A 22,737-nucleotide genomic window follows, 5' to 3' on the forward strand; every position below is an offset into this window, starting at 1 on the left:
AACATTTGTATATAATTGTAAATTACTTGTTGCAAAAATCGCCACTAGATGTTCTTTAAGCAGAATCCTTTCACCAGCACAGTCCCAACTTCCTCTCTGATTCTCACAAGACACAACTCAATGGCTAAGGCTCAGTCTAGAAGGTTGCATGCAGTGGCCACATTACTGACAAAAAATTGTACACCTATCCTTTCCATTAGTAGCTCATATGGACTTTGAATTGTCCCAGACAATTCTTCTATTCCCATGAGAAATTTTCCATTCCTATTTTCCTGGGCTGCTCCAACTTACAGCTAGATCTCCTCTCCTCTCCTTTACCAATTAATCATATCTGGACCTGAATCAATTTTTAAATTTAATAAACAGTATTTCAAATACAGAGATATGCAGTCCCAAATTGTTCATGAATGTCTTTGAATAGAGATCCTAGGTACAAGGCATGTCTCACCCTTCCTTAGGCTATCTTCCTTGTTCCTATGCTTCAAGATATGCTCACATTATCCTTTTTTTCCCACTTCCATTTCTTATGCTTCTGCTAGTTGGACAGAATTTATCTTTCCTGTGTTCTTTCTTGCCATATATGCCACGTTTCTGGCCAGGGAAATCAGTGCCATTCACAGGCATTTTAATGGTACTTATTTTTTCTGCATGGGAATTTTTTCTTTCATATTGCACGCACTGTGCTTTCACTAATTCCTTGTTAAGTGACTTACCTTTTCACTAGCTCAGACTCCCATGCAAATTGCTCTTGATTAGACAAGCTCTTATGTAGTCTTCCTTACTCATATCAAAATTTACAATGTTCTGACTTTTAAGACTGAACCCAAATAAAGGCTTCAGCACTTTATCACAACCTTTATATTTTTGATGAATGCACAAATATTTGTGTGTAACATTCCTGTTTACAATGAAATGTTCATCAAGTATTTTTAAGACTAGTGTCAGAGTTATTCTTATCTCCGTCCTCAGCAAAGATAAATGATATATAAGGATTTATAGCTTCACTCCCTATTGCATAATTTAATGAGCTGACCTGTACTCCATTGCTTTCTGTATTACATTTCATTGTGGTTCAGAATCTGGTTAAGAGCATATCCAGTCAGGCTATTCTATGGCTTATCAAAATAAAAGGTTTGTGCATGGCTGAACTGTAGCATATTCTTTATCTGTTATTTATGCTGGTTCAAAACAAGTCAGCTTCTGAAATCATGTGATATGGCTATGGTAAAGCATCACAGAAAGTCATTTACTTCTAGCACTGAATAAAGAACTTTATCTGAATGAGGCAAACTGTAAAAGCTATTGTTTTTCTCTTTCCCTCTGCTTCACTGCAGATCTTTAGAACTGTCCCAAGCCTGTTCCTACCTGCCATCCTGTTACCAATTTAAAGAAAGAGAACATGTGTTCAACAATTGTTGCATGGGAGGCATGATCAGGCCAAGGTAATTGTCGAAGTTTTAAAACTCTAGATAAAAATGGAATTCTGCTTTATTTTCTTTTTATAACTCTGTTTACAAATGAACCACATTAGAAGCAATTTGGTAACATGCTTTCCTGGCCAGGACAAGTCCATTGTGTGTTTCAGTTGTCCTCCTGCTAGTGTTTCTCACACTGCTCCGGCTGCTTCATTGTGGATGTAATTTGGCTACAAATCACCCCCCACTTCCCATCCCTAATTGTTGATGGTCTTCTGTTACAAGGACAGTAGCCCATTCTCTTGGATCCAACACCCAGTCAGAGCACACTGACCACTTTCTAGGCTAATGTCCAGTGTCTAGGGTACCCTGGCTGCAATAGCCATCTTCAGGCTCCTGTCCCTTTAGGATCCTGGGCTGACTGCTAGCTCTGTGTCCCTGAGATTTCCCTTCAAGCCCCTTTGTACTCAGCCTCAGCTGCCATCTCTGCTGCCTCCCATAAATTCTTCATGGACCTGTATCCAGCTGTAATGTCTGCCATTCACAGTTTGCACCACATGAGGCTTCTGCTCCCTTGGTTTGCTTCTTGCTGTGCATGTGATTTCTCAGATTCCCTGGAGCTTTGCTCTGTCCCCAGCACACTATGAAGACCCTCCAGCAGCCCTTCAGCTCCTACTTCCCTTCTCATCATGCAATTCACCGTCTGTTCTGCTACATCATTGCCTTCCCATATACAGGAAGAGGTCACTTATTGAAGCTGAATCTTTTCAAAGAGTTTCTACAGCCTTCCGCTAGTGTCTGGAAAAAGAGACTGGCTCTGCTTTTTCTGCCTTTTAGGGTCAAAAATCACCAGGGAAGGGGCTGATGGAAATAGTTGTTAATTTCCTGCTTAGCGGATTCATCACACTGTTTAATGATGCTTTTGCTCCCTTTTACTTGCAATCCATAACATTCTGTAGTATCCACCACTGCACTTCTTTCTCCTTTCTCTGTCTATCATTTGCCTTATTTCTATGGTTCTCATCACGGTTTCCTCTTTCCAGGGGTGGTGCAACCATTTAGGTGACCTAGGCATTCGCCTAGGGTGCTAGGATTTGGGGGGCAGCATTTTCTTCGGCAGCAACTGCGGCGGCCGGATCTTCGGCCACCCCAGTCGCTGCCGGCATTTAGGTGGAGGGAGCTGGGGCAGGGGAGTGCGGGGAGGGCCGCCTGCAGCAAGAAAGGGGGGGGGCGGCACACTGGGGAACTCCCCACCCCAGCTCACCACTGCCCCGCCTCCTCCCCGAGCACGCCGTCACTGCTTCACTTCTCCCGCCTCCAAGGCTTACGGAACCTAAGCTGATTGGTGACGCAAGCCTGGGAGGCGGGAGAAGTGAAGCAGCCACGGCGTGCTCTGGGAGGAGGCAGAGCAGGGGTGAGCTGCTTCACTTCTCCCGCCTTCCAGGCTTGCGGTGCCAATCAGCTTAGGCGGAGGTGCCGCCGTCGCTGCTTCACTTCTCCCACCTCCCAGGCTTATGGCACCTAAGCTGATAGGCGCCGCAAGCCTGGGAGGCAGGAGAAGTGAAGCAGCAACGGCGTGCTCAGGGTGAAGGCGGGGTAGGGGTGAGCTGGGGCTGGGGAGGTGGCTCATTGCGGAGGGTGGGGGGTGGGGAGCTACCACAGGGGAGGCGCCTCAGGGCAGACGGGGGGAGCTGCCACGGGGGGGAGGGGCACCTCAGGGGGGTGCTCGGGGATGGGGGAGGGCGCAAGGTGGAAGTTTCGCCTAGGGCATGAAACATTCTTGCACCAGCCCTGCCTCTTTCTTATTCTTTCCACTATTCCCTCCAGCAGCCACAGTTTTCCTCTCTCACTGGACACTTTAAGTATGAACATGCTGCTTTTGTCCCTTACGAGGCTTGTGGCTCAGCCTCCTACCAGCTATTCTAATAATTGCGTGTCTATGCAGCACCTCCTGATTTTATAATAATGCAGCATGATGAGATTACAGAAACTGCATAAATAAGGTACACAAATAAGGTAATCTGCAATGATTGATCTGCAAGCTCACACCTTGCAGAATAACATTTCCTTGCAGGATCAAGATTCAGAAGATTATTTCCTCAAAGCAGTAAACTGTGACATCATGGCAGTCAGATGTGGGAGATCTGACACATCTGATATAGGGTATGTAATATAACCCCAGACTTCTAAGGATCCTCCAGTACTTAGTCTCAAGGGGTGAGTCAAGGACACAAATGCTAATCCTTACCTCTGATGTAGTACTGTGTGTAATACCTACTTGGTGTTACACAGTAACGATAATAATACATTGGTTATATTCCGTTCTGGCATTGTGACCCAGCATCCTGATTGCTTTCTTTGTTACAGATGAACATCAGGCTTGAAGCTTTAGGGATTTTTATACAACAACTCCCAAACCACTTTCCTGGTCAGTATGCAGTATTTCTTTCCATTTAGCAAATATTCCATCTTCTCACTCCTTGCGATGAGAATCATTATTCTGCATTTATTTGCATTGAGCTGCATTTGCCATCTGTTACTCCAAGTATTTAAAAGATCTAACTCTCTCAGTGTCTAATTGCATTGTTCCTCATAATTTACTGAGCCCACCAAGTTAGCACCATCTGCAAAATTGTAAAGAAAAAGAAAAAAGAAAAAGAAAAGCCTTGCTTTTGGTATTGTCACCCAACCAAACCACTTACTGTATAAAAGGATTAAAAAGATAAGACCTTGTCATTGATTCCCATGGTTCCTCTTTTGTAGGTTCTTTTTTTTTAAAACATTCTGGTTATAGCTATTGTTTGCTTCTTGTCCCCTATGCACTATTTAGGCTATGAGTATAGGGATTATTCTTTGATGTGAAATTTGTTAACTGCCAACAGAAACACCGTGCAGTTGTATGTAGTATCCTCACAAAATTTTAGTGATCAATTAAATTTTCCTATCGAGATATTTAAGCTAAAACTCTTTTCCCCATTTTTTCCCAGATTGATTCCCTTCAGAATCTTAACAAATGTGTAGCCACCTAGGACTTCAGTTGACACTCTGCTGTAACAATTATCACTTGCTGGGGTTTAAATGGGGAAACTGAATCACAAATCCACCCAATTTGGCCTTATTCAATTTTTGCCTTTATTTATACAATTTCAGACAAAATTATTGTCACTTATTTCGTCTGAACATACATTTATGGCAGACAACAAAAGCAGACAAGACAGAATTGGTAAAGAGCTGAAGTTACCACATACCAGGGCATTGGGATGTCCTACTATACTTCTTCCTTTCAATTTTTCACCTGCTGTTTTTCCAATTTGGGCTTTGTTCACATAGGTTTTTTTATACATTTCTACAATACAGATTACAATGAACATGAAGCAGTTAACAATAAGCAAGTGCAAAGTCATATTAACTAATCTGTAATGTTTCACTTCCTCCTGCCTCTTTTTCCAGTTTCAAGGCCTGACTACACTTAAAATGATACAGTGGTACAGATGCAGCTGTGCCGCTCTTGAGTGATTCCCTGTAGAAACTATCTATGCTGAGAGGTGTTCTTTCATCAGCGTAGATAAACCACCTAGCTAGACTGATGGAAGAATTCTTCCATTGACCTACATGGGGACTTAGGTCAGCCTATATATATCGCTCAGGGGTGTGGATTTTTCACACCCCTGGCCAACATAGTTAAACTGACCTAATTTTCTACTGTAGACCAGGCCTCAGATATCCTTCTAAACGATTATGGGCCAGATTATGTCTGGCCCTGCATGGGTGCCTAACAGTGGACTGGGAAAGCATGCAAGGAGCCTACTTAGCCGTAGTGCCCTTCCTTAAACGTCAGCCACATGTGGATGGGAAATATGCTGGCAGAGGTACCCAAAAGGGACCATAATAGGCATGAATTGCCCCCATTTCCATTTCCCTCAGTCCAGCTGCCTAGGTGCAAGGGAGATTGCACACTGCATCCAAATAAAGGGTATGCAAACTCTCACAGCAAGATGAGCTCCCTACCAGACTCAGACAGAATTCTGGGTGAGGAGTTGTAACCCTTATGATATAATTTTGTGCTTGGTTTTTGACAGCTTGTTTTCACTTCTGTATTTTTCTGAATATTTTTTTTTGGGCTGCTTTTTTTGGGGGGGGTCAGTTTCTTGCTTCTTCTGGACACATTTTTTGCACTGAAAAATATTTCACTAGAAAGATATTCATAATAGCATGAGCATGCTTTCATAACAAATGGTCATTTCATGATTAAGCAATTTTTTATTTTTTTTGTATGTTAAATTGAACTGCTGTGTTATGGTTGTGTGTTGTTGTATGCTTTGATCAGTATGCATATTCCACATAACTTTTTTGGACTATGTACTGGCCTTAATTCCTCTTCTTGGCACCCATTCCTTGCATTTTTCCCAGACTTAGTGCAACACCACCCCTTTTTCCTCTCTAAGCTCAAATCTACAAAAATACAGTGTTCATTGAACCTTGTACATTGTATCACAAACCCTCTAGACTTGAACTATGGAGACTTGAGACTTGTGTTGCTTTATATGGCATGCAAGAGGAAATCATGTTTGTTGCTGTCATGGTGTAATTAGACATTGCCTACTTTATTCAATAGAATCAAGCTTTTTTTTCCTTGTGAAATATGTTCAAAGCTTCACAGATCTTAAATAAATAAATAAACAAATAATAACCTGAATTTCGCCCGTAAATAGTGCTGTTCACCTCAGCTCTCTGATAATGGTAAAGAAGTACCATTTTGTAGACAAGGACTACAACATAACACCATTTTCACAGGAAGTTCAAAGTAAATGAATGATTTATTACATTCCGGACTGGGCAACAGGTTCATGAAATATATATATAGACCTAGATTTTATCTTAAGAGACTTCATCTGGAAGCTAGAGGTGTGCCAGTTAAAAATATCTGACTCAGCTAACTCACAGATACTGTGTTCTTACTTGCTACTGGTTTTGTTTTAGCTTGTTTAAGGGAACTGGTAAAATAAGTTTTTAAGATCAAAACATTATTCGAGAGTTCCTTTATTAAGTAATGAATTACAATGTAGTGCCACAGAGTAAAGCAATCTGTCATATGACCAAATATTTTTGTTTCAAATAGAAATGGGCCGGGACCTAAGAGTTAGCTCCAAATACACTTGATTTTGAAGCTTTTGCATCCAGAATAGAATTGTACATTTTTCATCCCATTTTTCAATTAAAATTACAGGTTTGCTGTGGCCAGAAGCAGGCAATGAGTATAATCTGTGCACACGTGATTAATCCACGTACATTCTTCTGCTTAATGATTCAATGTACAACTCAGCAGTTCAGTTAATCTCTATAAGCACTACAGAGAATGGGATAAATGCAGAGGGTACGTCTTGGTGGTGGAGTGCAGGTTGGAAAGGCTTTCTCCCAGCAATGGCCATTGAACCCCCAGGCAAGAACTGGTTGTGAGACAGATGGGCTGCAGCATTTGCTGGCCTATCCCTCAGTCAATTGGCACTTTGGCCTTGCTTCCTTTCCTCTTCACGTGCTGCTGGAGTGTCATCAGTAGGGTGTGCATGTCCCTTTTGCATGGCTAGTGATGCTGATGGAAAAGAAAGGAGGGGCTATCCCATTGCAGCACAGTTGTGGCTGCAACAATGGCAGGTACAGTCCTAGTGCAGACATTGGCTTAAATCTCAAGTCAGCTGAAGTATGACCATTTTAACAAGCAGAAGTGGACTTGCAGTTTTGAGTGGGCCTACCAAACAATATTCACTGCCTCCCTCCCTACCTGATGTAACCAATTCCTGTACACAATGAACACACCCCTGTGTAGAGGGTCAGACTAAGGAGCGTAACAATTTTGAGGAGGGTTGATGAATTAGGTCTTAGAGACGTGCCCCATTTTTAATGATTACATAAATAATATGTCCCACCTAGTCCTGTATCATCCACTGGTCAGTGTGTATTACATACGTAATCTACAGAGAATATAAATCTTTATCTCAAGCAGTAGATACTCATTTTTTTTTTATCTCTGGAGGTTCCTGGTTCAATCCCTGATATGATGGCCAGGTTGGCGGCTGTCACGCTTGCAACCCTGCAGAGAAATTGGGTATAGTTACATTCCTTTTGTTCTCTGAAGTGAAGGGACTACTCCCTCTGTGTGCTCCCTGGATGCAAGACATGGTAAGGAGGGACAAGAAAGACCCAAGACCACAGCCCAGTCCCAATCCACTGAGCGGTGGAGCTGGTTGGGCATGCAAACAAGTTTGCTGCAACCCATGAAGGGGTATAATCTGCAGGTGTCCTTTGTATGCATGCCCAGTGAGTTACTGGAGGAATTCTGGCACCACAATGCATGTTTCTTGTTTTAATGGCATGGGAGAATCCTTAGTTAGAGAAGTGTATTAATGGCAGATTTCCATTTATTTTGATATATATGTTATTAATTTCCAAACAGTTCGAATTCTGAATGTCCCTTATGTAAGTCAGGTCTGTCAGACCACAGATCTCAACAGGTGAATTTATTATGGTTGTCTCCTTGTATATATTGCAGAAATTCAAGGAACTAACAGATCTCATTAGCATTTATTGTTCTCTCAAGGTCAGAAGAAGAAAATGGTCAGCTAGAATGAGCGACATAGTTTACCCAGTCTCCTCAGACACAGTGATTTTTGTTACAGAATTTTAATTGGGGCTGAGAAGAGCCCTAAGAGAATATTGTAAATGACATTTTGGAAAAAAAAATCAATTGCTCTTGAATTTGAAATTATAAATACTTTCTCTGCATTATTCTGCAACAGTAGTGAAAGCAAACATAATTCTGCCTGTTATTAAAAATCCCTGTTTTCTATTTATTTTCTGACTTTGCAGCTATTCATTTGAAGTGGCATGCCATTGTGTTTTACTCCCTGGGGAATGACGTTATATTACAGTTATCTTCCATATTCAGCTTTAATACATGAAGAGTTAGTAGCACAGGAGCCTTAATTAACTGCATTTAATTTTAGTTTTCATGAGGATCTGAACACTGCCTCTTACACTTCATTAGCCTGCTGTTTTCAAGAAGAAAATATGTTTTAAGATGTTACTAATAGATGAAAAACATATTTACCTATTTATGGGTAGATGTGCCAAAAAGATTTAAACTAATTATATATTTACAGCAAAAAGTAAGACTTCAGGTTCTTTAATTTGAATTTCTAAATATGTTCCAAATAATAAAATTAAACATTCTATCAAATGTCATATGCTACAGCCACAGGTATTTTAATAACTTAGTGTTTAAAAAATTTAAAAATGATCAAGGTTAAAAATAATACTTGTACTTTATTAGTTCTCCATCTTTACTTTTTCTTATTATGCCCAGCAATTCAGCAATCATAATATGGTTATCAACTGGCAAAGCAAAATTAACCAGGTCTAATATACATATACATATACATACATATATATATATCAAGCTGCAGTTAGTTGATTACTGTGGGACAAATGTCAGTTTTAGTTGTTTACTGTGGGACAAATGTCAGTTTAAAAAAAATAAATCTCCCAAAGGCTTCCTAGAGAATCCACCATCTGACATTCACTTACTGGACTCAGGATGAAAAGGAAGACTTGAATTGTACAGTATGCTATAGAGAAGAGAGGATGATCAAGTTGTTTTGTCTGGAAGTGAGGCCAGAAATGCAAGGAGAAGAGTGTTGAGAACCTAGTCAAAAAATTGCACATTTAAGACTCAGTCTAGCTTTGCTACCCTCATAAAAAATAAGCTATTTTGCTTTCCCATTACTGTACAGTATCTATTCTACCAAGATGATAGAAGAATAGTCCATAAAGTTATGCACACATATTGAAACACTTTATTTACATTTTCTTTCTTGGCTGTATGTCCATTGACTTTTACCAAGATCTCCTTGTGATTATAGTCTTGGGATAGGGATGGGTGGGTGTTCTAAGGCAAAAGCATTCTTCAAAGAACACCTTCTCTCTCTACCTTTCACAAAGAAGCTTTATTGTTTCTTTTGCAGAGTTTTGCAGAAGGGACACTAACTAGAAATTAGTCCACTACAATATTTACTGTGTTTATATACTGTATGTATTTATATACTGTATGTAAATACCATAATGCATTTACTCAACAAAATTAAGTGGCACACATTTTGAATAAAAAAACATTCTTGGTGAAATTATCAATATTTCTAATATTTAATTACAATTTTCTTATCCATAAAATAATAAAACTGGATACTTCTGCAAATACTAAACATTTGCACTGTTGGTTATAGACAATATGTGATTGAAACCCAAAGAAATCCAATTCTAATTTCTTGCCAGCTCTGATTTCTAGAGCCTTTATTAGATGGCAAAGATTATATGAGGCTTCTAAATGTGATGAAATTAGCAGCATGTATGTCAACAGACTTCCTAATGCAGTCTCAGAAAAAAACATGTTAGCCAGCATGTAATTCTAACATTGATGCTACAGACTCAGTTTTGCACAGATTGTTAGATGTGTGTTTGTTATGGTTAATACAAGAACAATTCATTGTCTTCCATTAGAAATAAAATGCTAGATAAATTGAGTTCAGAGTAAGAAATCATAAGCTAACTGTATTACCATTACATTACACTTCCATTACACTTACATTAAGATTTAAAAGACATGAACTTCAGTACAAATAAGTCTGATCTTCAACATAGACCTGCATTTCATGTGAGATTCCCAGAAGGCACTAAATCAGTTAGATGCCCAGTTCCCATTGCAAGTGTGAATTTGGCGCCTAAGTCCCTTTGGTACTTTTGAAAATCCCATCTGAAATCACTCTTTGCATAGGGAAAAAGAAGTGCAAATGTAAGGATATAAGAAGCAGAAAGAAGTCTAAACACTACTTTAGAAAATTAAAGAGAGTGCCATTCTTTCTAATGCCTCGATTGTGCCATGCACAGATAGCACAGAGCTGCTGTGTCTTAAAGGGAGAGTCTGGAAGCTTCTTGCCTTAGGGAGGTTGAATGTTGCCCAGAGTTCCAAAGCATCCATAGCCTGCAAGTGTCCCGCTACACACTTTTATGGAATGCTGCTCAATTTCATCTGCTACACCATTTTGTAGAGTGCAGTTTACTTCCTATGAGCCAATGTTACTAGATAGTGTGGAGCCATGGCCCAGTCTCTTATACATCCTCTTTTCCTGCTTTGGGCCTGTCACAGGGTGTGGCTCCTTGCCTGCCTATTCCTCACAGAAACAGTATGGACTCCAGTGGTTGTGCCTTCCCCGTATTCTTTTATTTATGGTATCCCTTCACCATTTCTACAAATCCCCATATTTGTAGTGCCAACAACACCTTTGGCCTTCTCCCCATGACCTGAGGGGAACAGAGGTCTTCCTTCCTTGATGCCTCTATTACTGAGCTCAACTGGCGCTGGCCCCTGCCCCTCTTGGCACTTCCTTCTTGACTCTTTATCAGTCTTGGAGTGATAGGATAATTGGCTCCTTAGACCATCCACCTGGTCAGCTTCATTGTCTAATTACCCCCAATAGCTTTCTCAAAAGAGACTAATTAACATCTGAGTGATCAGAGTGCAGGTTCACCTGCTAGCACCCTGAATTGTATCACAGGGCCACAGTCCACTCCAGGAAAAAAATGGGACTGGAATCTGTTTGGCCTTATTTGTTCTGGGGGAATGAGGTGGCACCCGCAGAAGGGTAGGTAGAATATGTGATGGGCCAGTGATATCAGTTTTTGGACTGAAAGTACACCCTTGCCACTGCCACGTTCAAAAAACTTAATTGGCTTTCTATCAGTTTTTGAATCCACTACAAACTCTCCATTCTGCATTGTGTCTGTAAAATCCTCCACTGAGTTTCTCTCCCCTTCACTTCTCTCACTTTAACCTTAATCTTAATCTTCCGTGTTTCTTCCACTCATTTGAATGCCTTCCCTTTTCCTTTGTACAGAATTACAGACCTTATTCTTTTCACATGCTATCTCAAGGCCCGACTTTTCCCCTGCCCTATTAACCCTCTATCCAATAAAACAATAACATCTTAATGCCCTGAAATTTCACCGTGGGTACATTTAATTCTTTTTTGTCATGGCATAATGTTATATCTGGCATACTTTACCTATATGCATATATAAAACCAGAATTTCATCTGAATTACCAGTGTAGCCCTGGATTAACACTCGGATAACCAAGTTCTTCAGCATATGAGCCATATATTGGAGCCAGCTAACAAAAGTGTTGACAGTTTGTTCAGACATCTAAACTTACCTGAAATGAAACTCTGAACCTTTTAATGTTCACCTATCACTAATTCTAAACTGGACTGAGAATTGGAATCCTGTTCTTGTTTTATTATTCTAATATGAAAAATGAGCGTAAAGATAAAGTAGAAATATAGAAGCTTAGAATGTATGTTATTGTCTTCAGTCTATGTGATTGACAATCCAGATCTTTTGCAATATGTCATGGTACAGTAAGTAAAGTGACAGTCTTTGATGCCACTTTATTTTAGAAAGCAATTGAATATGTTTCTGATCACATCATTCATTTGTTCTAAAAATAATGTTTAGGTTTTTTTCCAAAAATAATGAAGTTTTGGGTTTTTTTTAAGCTAATAGACCATTCTAATTTTTGCAGCTAAAGATACTGAATTTGTTATATTTGCTTCTATCCTATTGATTCCATTGAGAACACCAGTTTCTTCCTTCAGTTCTAATTAAACACCATTGCAGCAGCTTTTTGACATCTTTCCTAGCATAACTAGACTGGGGATGGGGCAAGAACAGTGAAAAAGGATCAGATTTTTTAAAAAAAGTGAGAGAGAGAAAGAGAGAACCTGTTAAAGAACTCTAGTTTGAAGTATCTGAAGCTTGAAGAACTGAGAATTACTGTGAGTGGGAAGATGGATCAAATAAAAAATGTTGCAGTCCCAAAGTCATCCCCAACTGACATTTATCATTCTTGTTGTCTCAGTAAGGCAAGAAAAACTTAAGGACCCCTGAGAGAGTGGAACAAGATATTGATCAGAGCTGTGCAAGCTTTGAAATACTGTAGTGGAATCTAGAGTAAGTCCTTTCAAAAAGCTGTGTAAGCTCAAAACTTGTCTGTGTTGTAATACAAGAATAGAACCTCAGATGTCAGTATGTGGAAACCATATTTGAGTTTTCTGGTTATCAGTTAAGTAATAAAACCCCAAGTCATCTGTTACGCTATAGAGAAGGCCCATTAGAATGATAGAGACAACAACAGCTCTGCCTTTATTACAGGGTGATAGAACTGTCAGAAGAGATCCCTTGTTATTTGGATGCTTAGCATCACCTTATAGTGCAAGTCCTATTGACCTCAGTGGGACTACTTCTGAGAGTAACTGCCCATCAGTGGAATTAAAGGATTCACAGTTATACCCTTTGAGATGATTTTATGAGGTAAGGGGACCTGACAAGCATCTTTTCATGTGCATTTGCAAGTTTGATCCAGGACAAAATATCTGTCTGCAAACATAGCTTTGTGTAATGAAAATGGTACATTTCTATCCTTGGAACAACAAGCACCAACCCCCCCCCCCCCACCAGCAACAACAAAAAAAGAATTTTCATATTGCCCCAAACAAGGAAAAAATATTACACAGAGACACAAATGCCAGGGCCTTTTACTTTTTTCTCTCTCATTGCCTGTGAGAACTGCCTTTAGTTTCTATGAAAATTTTAAGGCAAAAACAACAACAACAAAGTGTTTTGCCTTTTTCCCAGTTTTGTCAGCAGTAGGAATGTTAGTATGTGTCTCTGTGGCATGTACAACTCAGAGATATTTGAGTTTCATGAATCATTTTGGATATTCAAAAAGTTTTAGATAGTTTGTGAACTGAGCAACTTTTAGAACATTTTTTGAGAAGGCATGACTTCGTTTTTTCAGCCCAGGAAACTATTCAAGGAGCAAAACTCTGTGTTTGTCTCAATAAAATTATTTAACTGGTATTAAAAAGGAAGAATCCCACTAAAGTTCTCCATTTGGTTGTTTAATATGTCAGTAATAATTTACATATCTGTTGCTCTACTGGTCTGCAACTTTTATTTATATTATATTTACTGTTCCAGGTATTTCAGCTATCTTGGAGATGAAAATGAATATACAATATCACATGTACTTCATACTCAAATATATATGTTTAGGACCATCCAAACCACCTAACCTCTCATCTCCTAACTCATATATACAGCATATTCTGAAAAAGTTTCCTTGGGACTGTTACCTGGGGTTCTTTCAACCCAAAGCTCTTGGTAACTTTTACTCTGTGCGAGGTGGTGTCAGGAAATAAATCAGGGAAGACACAGCCATCTGACCAATAGATGGCTGGCACAAACAGAACAACATAAGAGTGCTTTCACTTAAAGCTAAACTTTACTTAGTCTCAAGCACTTACACACATCCACCACAGGTTAGTAAAACACCTCCAACCCTTGATAATTACCAAAGCTGAGTGTGGTGCTTCAGTGACACAGCGGCAGGCTTCCGGTGGCCAAATCTTCCGTCTGCTGGTGGGGACTGCAAGATGTATCCAGAGGGAGAGTCCAAATGAGTCCAACTACCTCAAACTTGTACTCCTTATTTATACATTAGTAATAGAATGACATGTCCCTTAAAGAAAACTTGTTAGGTAAGCAGTTTCAATGGTCAAGCAAGAGGTTCCTTCTGATTATTGATTAAGCAGGTGTGGGTTTTTCCAGAGTTTGCAGCCTTGAGGCCCCAATAGACATTCCCGGGGCACATCCTGCTCTTCTAAAATGCATGTATCAGCAACTTCAACATAATGCTTATCAGGAAGGATGCAGGGTTAAGCTCCCCTTTCTGTGGCACCCCAAACCCTCTCTCCTCCTGCCTTGGTCAAGCTGCAGGGCCACTTTACAGCCTGCTGACTAGACTGCTTTTAGCAATAAGCCATAGTGGTTTCAGGCACTTTACTGGTTTGCCAAAATCTCCCTGTACAGGGACCAGAGAGTCAGAAGTGGTAGACAAAGAGGAAGAGAAAATCTTCTAGTGTTGAAGGTGCATTCAAGTATTGTTAGGGTCTAAGTCTCTTGGGAATGAAAATGAGTTCCAATGTAGTGAAAGCACTCCTTTTGGGGGAAGGGGAGTTTTGAAGAGATACAAACTGAAATAAAATCCAAAAGGACAATGGAAATTAGTTGTTTACTGAGCAAAGATGCAAACCGGGAGGTTCCTGGTCAGCTGCAGGAAAATCTCTTTCTGATATGTTTTGAACTCGATGCAGGATCTTTCTACTGTGCACAATTTCAGAATCCAGTGATGTCATTCCAAAGATTAAAAAATCAAATCAAATCTAGTTTTATTCATGTGTTGTTCACAAGGTTCCTAATTTTAATATAAAATCACAATATATTTTTACGGGAACACTTTCCCAAGCTTCTTTCTCTTTCTTGAGAATATTTAATCTTTGTCTTATACTGTAAATTGAGCCTGCAAATGTCTGTGTGACAGGTGAGCCATGTCAAATCTGCTTTGATTTTTTAAAAGCCCTTCTGCTGAACAATCAGTCTGTGGGAAGAATAGTGAAAATAAATGGAATCCATCAAGATCACAGCTGTACAGTGAAAAAAAGTTGGTAGGAATAAATGGTCAGTTTCAGAATGAAGAGAGGGAAATAGTGCTGTCACGCAGGGGTCTGTACTGGGAACAATACTGTTCCACATATTCATAAATGATCTGGAAAAAGGGGGCAAACAGGGAGGTGGCAAAATTTGCAGATGATACAAAACTACTCGAGATAGCTAAGTCCCAAGCAGATTGCAAAGAGTTACAAAGGGATCTCACAAAACAGCTAACAAAATGGCAGATGAAATTTAATGTTGAAACATGTAAAGTAATGCATATTGGAAAACATAATCCCATCTAGACATTGCGATAGACCCAGGCCAGTTGGGTACAGCAGAATAGCATAAGGGAGATATACTGGCCACTGGATTAACAGTTTTCTGTTCCCTGACTGACCAGAGCAGGGGCTGCTCCAGGCTAATGAGAACACCTGATTCTAATTAACCTGCAAAGAGTCAGGTGAGGCCATTAGGCTAATATGACCACCTGACTCTAATTAAGGCCCCACTGATACTATAAAAAGGGCTCACTCCAGTCAGGCAGAGGAGAGGAAATGTGGCTGAAGGGTTGGTTAATGAAGACACCCTCAAACCATCGGTAAGGGAGCCCTAAGGTAAGGGTGAAGAAGGGAGAAACAGGAGAACTGTAGGGAAGTGGCCCAGGGAAATGTAGCAACTCTGGCAGTGAAAGGTTAGCTGCCAACAGCTGCTACCATTAGGGTCCCTGGGCCAGAATCCGTAGTAGAGGGCGGGCCTGGGTTCCCCCAGCCCACCACTACAGGAACATCTCCTGGGAGGGAAAGTCAGGCCCCTATCAGGACAGGAGACTAAACTGTTCTGAAATAAGCTCCCAGGGACAACAGAGACTGTGGGAGTTCTCTCACCAACCTCCTTGCTGGCCTAAGATGAAAAGGGCTCAGTAGACTGTAACCCTGGCCCTAGAGAGAGAAGGGCTACGTGGAGGGTCACAGTGAGCCACACTGAGGCTAGCATAAACCGCCTAGAAGTGCAGGACACATGGGGGGCAAGGTAAGAACTCTGCTACAACATATATAATAATGGGTCTAAATTAGGTGTTATCACTCAAGAAAGAGATCTTGGCGTCATTGTGGATAGTTCTCTGAAAATATCCGCTCAATGTGCAGTGGCAGTCAAAAAAGCAAAAAGAATGTTAGGAATCCTTAGGAAAGGGTAGATAATATGACAGAAAACATCATATTACATGCAGATCTGGTTGCTGCATCTCAAAAAATATATTGGAATTGGAAAAGATACAGAAAAGGACAACAAAAATGATTAGTGGTATTGAACAGCTTCCATATGAGGAGAGATTAATAAGAATGGGACTTTTCAGAGACAACTGGGCATGGGGGGGATATGATAGAGGGCTATAAAATCCTGATTGGTGTGCAGAAAGTAAATAAGGAGGTGTTATTTATTCCTTCACATAACACAAGAACTAGGGGGAGGGTCACCAAATTAAATTAATAAGCAGCAGGATTAAAACAAACAAAAGGAAGTATTTCTTCACACAATGCATAGTCAATCTGTGGAACCCTTTGCCAGAGGATGCTATGAAAGCCAAGACTAAAACAGGGTTCAAAAGAAAACTAGATAATTTCATGGAGGATAGGTCCACCAAAGGCTATTAGCCAGGATGGGCAGGGATGTAAAACCATGCTCTGAAGAGTCTGTTTGGCAGAAGCTGTGAATATAGAACCTCTATTTGCCAGAAGCTGGGAATGGGTGAAAGGGAATGGATCACTTGATGATTACCTGTTCTGTTCATTCGCTCTGGGGCACCTGGCATTGGCCACTGTCAGAAGATAGGATACTGGGCTAGATGGATGATTGGTCTGACCCAATATGGCTGTTCCTATGTTCTTATGAATTTAAAGTGTAAGAGAGACTGGTGAATGGTTTGGGGAGCAGAGGATATTTTCTTAGATTCTAGGACTAGTTTGTATGCCTTTCTTGCTATTCTGTGAGATCCCCTTACCTACACCACCAAATGGGGTGTATAATGCTAGTGACGATAAATTTGTTTAGATAAAATAATATTTTACAGGTGTCACGAGGTGGTGTTGTTACACATGTTCTTTTTCCTTAGAGTTTGAACAAATGTTTAGCCTTAGGAAGACTTGCAGTAGTATTGCTAGGTTAGTTATGCAAGGTTCTAGGCAGAGGGAGCTCTATGTGTAGCAGGAAAGTTTGCTTTCTCACCTGGTTTCTGATTAGAGTCAGTTTTTGAGGCAACACTAAGAATTAATCCAAAATTTTCTCCCAAAACTTAAACTTCTGAGGACATTGAAATAAATTTGAATACCTTAATGCTCGTCTTGATTCTGTCCAGAAGCAGAAATGCCAAAATACCACAGGAAATCTTGTGAAAAAAGAAAATTGCAAAGAAACAATAATTGTTTTAGTTTGAATGAAACTGTTAAGCAATACACATTTTGGGTGCTCATTCAAATTGGTCCTCAAAACTGTGTTGGTCAACATTTTTGACTGCAGCCATACTTTTAAATGTGTGGGTGCAGGTTAATTATAAGCAGGCCCACACTACTTTGATTAGCAGCAATATTTTTATTTACAGTGCTTTATCTATCTATGTATAAGTTCATGTAGTGTGGAGGAACTTATAAAGTTCATTCTGGATCTAGAGATATTATCAATTCTAGTGATATTCCCCATTTTCACTGCATGGAATATTTCTGAAACTTGTAATATCTTTAAAACTAGAATGAGCTTTTTTAATTGCACACACCATAGGAAAGATAACTTTAAAATATTTTCTGTTTTTAAAAAAACTGGATCTTGAGATTGTGATATTATTTCTGATCACTCAATTTTCAATAGTGCTTTGGAGTTGCTTTACCATGTCAGGAGACAAACAAAGCCAAGGAACAGTGATAACCATATAATCCAAGTGTGATTGTTGGCATGCATGTTTATTATTTAAAGCACAACTTCCCCTCTTCCTCTCTGCTTCCCTATAGTAAATTGTACCATGCTATGTTTTCATTATTGTGCATCTGTTCTGTTCTATTCTATTCTTTTCTATTCTGGTTCCTACACTGCCCCTGAGATCATGGTATGCCCATTCAAGGATAATAAACTCCAGTTAGAACAAAAATCTGCACATTTAAAGACTGCCCAGAGGATTAGCATTTTCCATGAAAGAAAAAGAAATGGATATAAATTCACCCCGCAGTTTCAATTGGATACAATGTTTACTTTCTGTTTTAAAGTGTTGTATAGCATTGCTTTACTGTTTTCTACCCAAAAGTAATTGAACTATGTTATATATGTTATATGAACGAAGAACTATGTTAAAAGAACATTATTAAGGTTGAAAAAACAAGAACTCAAAAGTTAGACTATACCAGAATTAAGGTTGCTTTTGTTTTCTATCTCAGTTTTCAATTTGTTGCCCCGGACTTTATCTAAGGTGAACTATTGAAACCCTGTGTGACAGGTTTTGATCACAGAAACCCCATTGGGAGCTGCCACCGGATGTGCCAAGACTACTTCTGCCCCTTCTTTCCCTGCCAGCTCGGAACCCCAGCACCCTGTCTTGTTGAGCCAGACATGCCCGTCTGCTCCAACACAGACCCAGGCTCTAAATTACTTGCCCCAAAGCTGCAGACTTAACTGAAAGCAGCTTACAGAAGTGTTCTTGTCTTTAGCACTCAGATGTCCAACTCCCAATGGGGTCTAAACCCAAATAAATCCATTTTACCCTGTATAAAGCTTACACAGGGTAAACTCATCAATTGTTCGCCCTCTATAACACAGATAGAGAGATATGCACAGCTGTTTGCACCCCCTCTGGTATTAATACATACTCTGGGTTAATTAATAGGTAAAAAGTGATTTTATTAAATACAGAAAGTAGGATTTAAGTAGTTCCAAGTAGTAACAGACAGAACAAAGTGAATTACCAAGCAAAAAAACAACAACACACAAATCTGTCTAATACAGTAAGAAACTGAATACAGGTAAGATCTCACTCTCAGAGATGTTTCAATACATTTCTTTCACAGACTGGATGCCTTCCTAGTCTGGGTACAATCCTTCCCACTGGTACAGCCTTTGTTCCAGCTCAGGTGTTAGCTAGGGGATTCCTCATGATGGCTCTCACTTTGTTCTGTTCCACCCATTTATATATCTTTTGCATAAGGCGGGAATCCTTTGTCCCTCTCTGGGTTCCCACCCCCTTCTTCTCAATGGAAAGACACTAGGTTAAAGATGGATTCCAGTTCAGGTGACATGATCACATGTCACTGCAAGACTTCATTGCCCAATTGCCAGCACACACGTATACAGGAAGACTTACAGATAAAACAGAGCCACCTGCAGTCCGTTGTCCTGGTTAATGGGAGTCATCAAGATTCCAAACCACCATTAATGGTCAGCACTTTGCATAATTACAATAGGCCCTCAGTTATATTTCATATTTCTAGGTTCAGATATAAGAGTGATACATTTATACAAATAGGATGATCGCATTCAGTAGATTATAAGCTTTGTAATGATACCTTATAAGAGACCTTTTGCATGAAGCATATTCCAGTTACATTAGCCTATTTTCATAAAATCATATAGAATGCAACCTTACACCCTGCTCTGAGGAAAAAAAATCATTTCCTCGTGGGATTTCCTATGGTGTTCATCACAGAATTAGTGACCCACTGTAAAACATTTGGTTTAAGTGACTTGCCTAGCATCACATTGATCTCTGACATAGGCCAGGATAGAATCCAGTTCTGTAGAGCAGCACTCATCTTCCTTAACCATGAAACCTTTGTCTTTCTGAAATCCCTTGCCTCATTCACTAAGTAAAGCAAAAGTCCTACAGATAATAGTCTCCTTCACTACACAACCCTAATCCAAGTCTCTTTCACTTCCACAAACCCAGGGGTCCTGTGAAAAAAAAGTTTCTTTTTCCAGTCAGTCTCAGTCTTTACCCCTACTCCCAAATCCCATGCTTCTCCTCATTCCTAGTATCTTTTTCCCAGTCTACTCATTCCACCCCCCCTCCAACTCATTTCTTGTTCCTTCTGCATTCGAGTTAGGTTGCTTCCTATCTATGTTGCTTGAGCACCAGAAGGAGAAGCATTAAGAGCATATGTCAAGGTTCCCTCCCCACTCTGAACTTTAGGGTACAGATGTGGGGACCTGCATGAAAGACCCTCTAAGCTTATTTACCAGCTTAGGTTAACAATTTCACTGCCACCACCAAATGATTTAAACAAATGTTTAGGGAGAAGTCATTTGGAACTCTGCCTTCCCCAAATCTCTCCCAAAGTCTCTACCCCCCCCACACACACACACCTTTCCTGGTCAGATTTGAGACTAATTCCTCCTCCCCCTCCCCCAAGTCTCTACACCCCTTTCCTGAGTAGACTTGAGAGAATTTCCTCACCAATTCCTGGTGAATGCTGATCCAAAACCCTTGGATCTTAAAACAATGAAAAATCAATCAGGTTCTTAAAAGAAGAATTTTAATTACAGAAAAAAGGTGAAAGGAATACCTCTGAGATTAACATACAAGATAATCTCCCAGACAACAGATTCAAAACACAGAGGGTTTCCCTGTGGGCAAAACTTTAAAGTTACACAGAAACCCAATTTGATTCTCCCTCTATTTTGCAAAAAGAAATCACAAATAGAAATAAAAGTAATTTTGTACATTCCTTCTCTAATTACTCATTACCCTGTAGGAGTGTGATGGTTCCTCTCCTCCGTCAGGCAAAAGCACACAAAGAACAGACCAAGGACTGTTTTCCCCTCTCCCAACTTTAAAAATATCTTGTTCCCTTTTTGGTCCTTCTGGTCAGGTGTCAGCTAGGTATTGTGAACTTCTTAACCCTTTACAGGTAAAAGAGGAATTAACCCTTAACTGTCTGTTTATGACAGCATAGGAGAGAGAGTTCTGGTGCCCTCTGCCTGCAGCAATTGCAGCGAACGTTCTGCTTACCCCCCACAGTACTGGGATGGTGCATAGTCAGTACAGATGGATTCTTCATAGAATTTAGCTGCCAAACTCTACTGAGCATGTGCAAACTGGAATTTATCAAAGCTTTTAACTCAGCCAACTTGCGGTTGTATGAAGATGTATTTCCTTATGTTTTTTTTTAAATCTTCTGCCTATTACTTTCATTGGTTCTTGTGTTATATGAATGAGTAAATAACACCGCCTTATTCATCTTCTCCACACCATTTATGATTTTACAGACCTCTATCATATGCCCCCCTTAGTCATCTCTTTTTTAAACTAAACAGTCCCAGTCTTTTTAAACTCTCCTCATATGGAAGCTGGTCCATACGTCTAGCATTTTTGTTGTCCTTCTCTGAACTTTTTCCAATTCTAATGTAGTTGCAGCGGCCTTCAGCCAAGGACACACAGTCTGCTGTATGTCCTTTATTTATCTTATAGGACCTGATTAAAGTGTGTAGAGCATTTTGAGAACCTTGGTTGAAAGGGGCTATGGAAATAGATAGTATTACTACTTTTATTATTATAGCAAATGAGTTTCCATCAAGAGCATTAATTCTAGAGAAACATCCAAGAGAATTATTGTGACTTTCTCATATCAGTTGAAATCTTAACTGCCTCTTTTGTGGTATTCTTGTTATTCAAATACAAACCCATTTTACAGAGGCCAAGGTATTCCATTGCTAATGTCATTGTCAGCAGACACTGTGGAAGGCACAGCTGTGTTGGTGAGGGTGATGTCAAAGGTGGTCACTCTGCTAGCTTCAACAATACCCCTCTCATTTGCCATTAAACCTTTCATCAGTCAGAATCAGTTGGTGCTTTCAGTGGCAGTGTTGGATCACAGGATGTTAGATGTCATAACAGTACTGATGTGCTTAAGGAAGCAGAGAATCTGCCTCTGCTTAAACTATTTTTTGTAATATTAGTTACAGATGGTATGAAAAAAAATCACACCAAATTTTTCTGAACTGTGCACATCAGGCAGAGTGGGACAGTCTGAGTAAATTGAACTAGAAGAACAGGAACCACGAACATCACTTTTCATCCACCACCCCAACCCCATCGTAAGAGATGAAGAGAAAGGAAATGGTTCTGAAATGAAGATCCAGTTTGCTTTGAATGGACATTAAAGATGGGATGGATCTTTCCGTAGGAATACAGCATTACTCTGATGTCCTTGGGCAAAATTAACAAACATGAGGTCCATGAAATTTGGGATTCAAACTCCATATTTGTCTCTCTTTCATTTTTGCCTACAAGTGTTTGTCACTTGACTGTTCTTGGGATTTCACAGTGAACCTCTTTTTCAACATGTAACATTCATTACCATTAAAGATAATGCAAAATTAAATATCTCCCACAGCCATTATACATCTCCTGTACCAGATATGCAAATATGATGTAACTGTTACAATCACCATGTGTGAATATACTTAAACAATACCAAAATGCAAAGTATGGCAAGAAGGCACAGAGGCTTTAAGGCACAGTGTAGGTAGTTCAGAAGATTGATTCCTCATTCTGGTATTTGGAGCCTACAAGTTACAAAAAAATGTAATAGGTAGGATATTTGCTGTAGTACTACTGCACCTCAACAGGAAGGCGGGAATATCCAGAACTGATAAAAGCAATAACAAATACAGGACTCTTTTCCCAAGTTCCTTCATGAAACAATAGTTAAAGACATCATCAAACATTTGTAATGACATGGATTAG

The 22,737-nt window shown here is 39.9% G+C and overlaps 2 long non-coding RNA genes across 4 annotated transcripts in view; one reads left to right on the top strand and one right to left on the bottom strand.

Annotated features, from left to right (window-relative positions):
• The window catches only part of LOC120406548, a 47,146-nt gene extending 26,266 nt beyond the window's left edge, over window positions 1-20,880 (bottom strand). Inside the window, exons 1-6 of one of the 3 annotated variants that reach the window (XR_005599344.1) lie at window positions 20,737-20,880; window positions 17,344-17,400; window positions 13,877-13,950; window positions 7,340-7,503; window positions 4,664-4,761; window positions 3,774-4,039 (exon numbers count right to left, since the gene is read on the bottom strand). This is a non-coding gene — a long non-coding RNA (uncharacterized LOC120406548). Of the gene's footprint in view, window positions 1-3,773; window positions 4,040-4,663; window positions 4,762-7,339; window positions 7,504-13,876; window positions 13,951-17,343; window positions 17,401-20,736 lie in introns of those variants that run through there. The other 2 variants (XR_005599343.1, XR_005599345.1) reach the window with 2 other exon arrangements.
• Window positions 15,576-22,372, top strand: LOC120406551. The gene is made up of 2 exons (XR_005599347.1): window positions 15,576-15,631; window positions 21,948-22,372. It is a non-coding gene; the product is annotated as an uncharacterized LOC120406551 (long non-coding RNA).
• Window positions 22,373-22,737: the final 365 nt, after the last annotated feature.

The sequence above is a fragment of the Mauremys reevesii genome, linkage group 5, assembly GCF_016161935.1.
Source record: "Mauremys reevesii isolate NIE-2019 linkage group 5, ASM1616193v1, whole genome shotgun sequence".
Classification (NCBI taxonomy): Eukaryota; Metazoa; Chordata; order Testudines; family Geoemydidae; genus Mauremys; species Mauremys reevesii.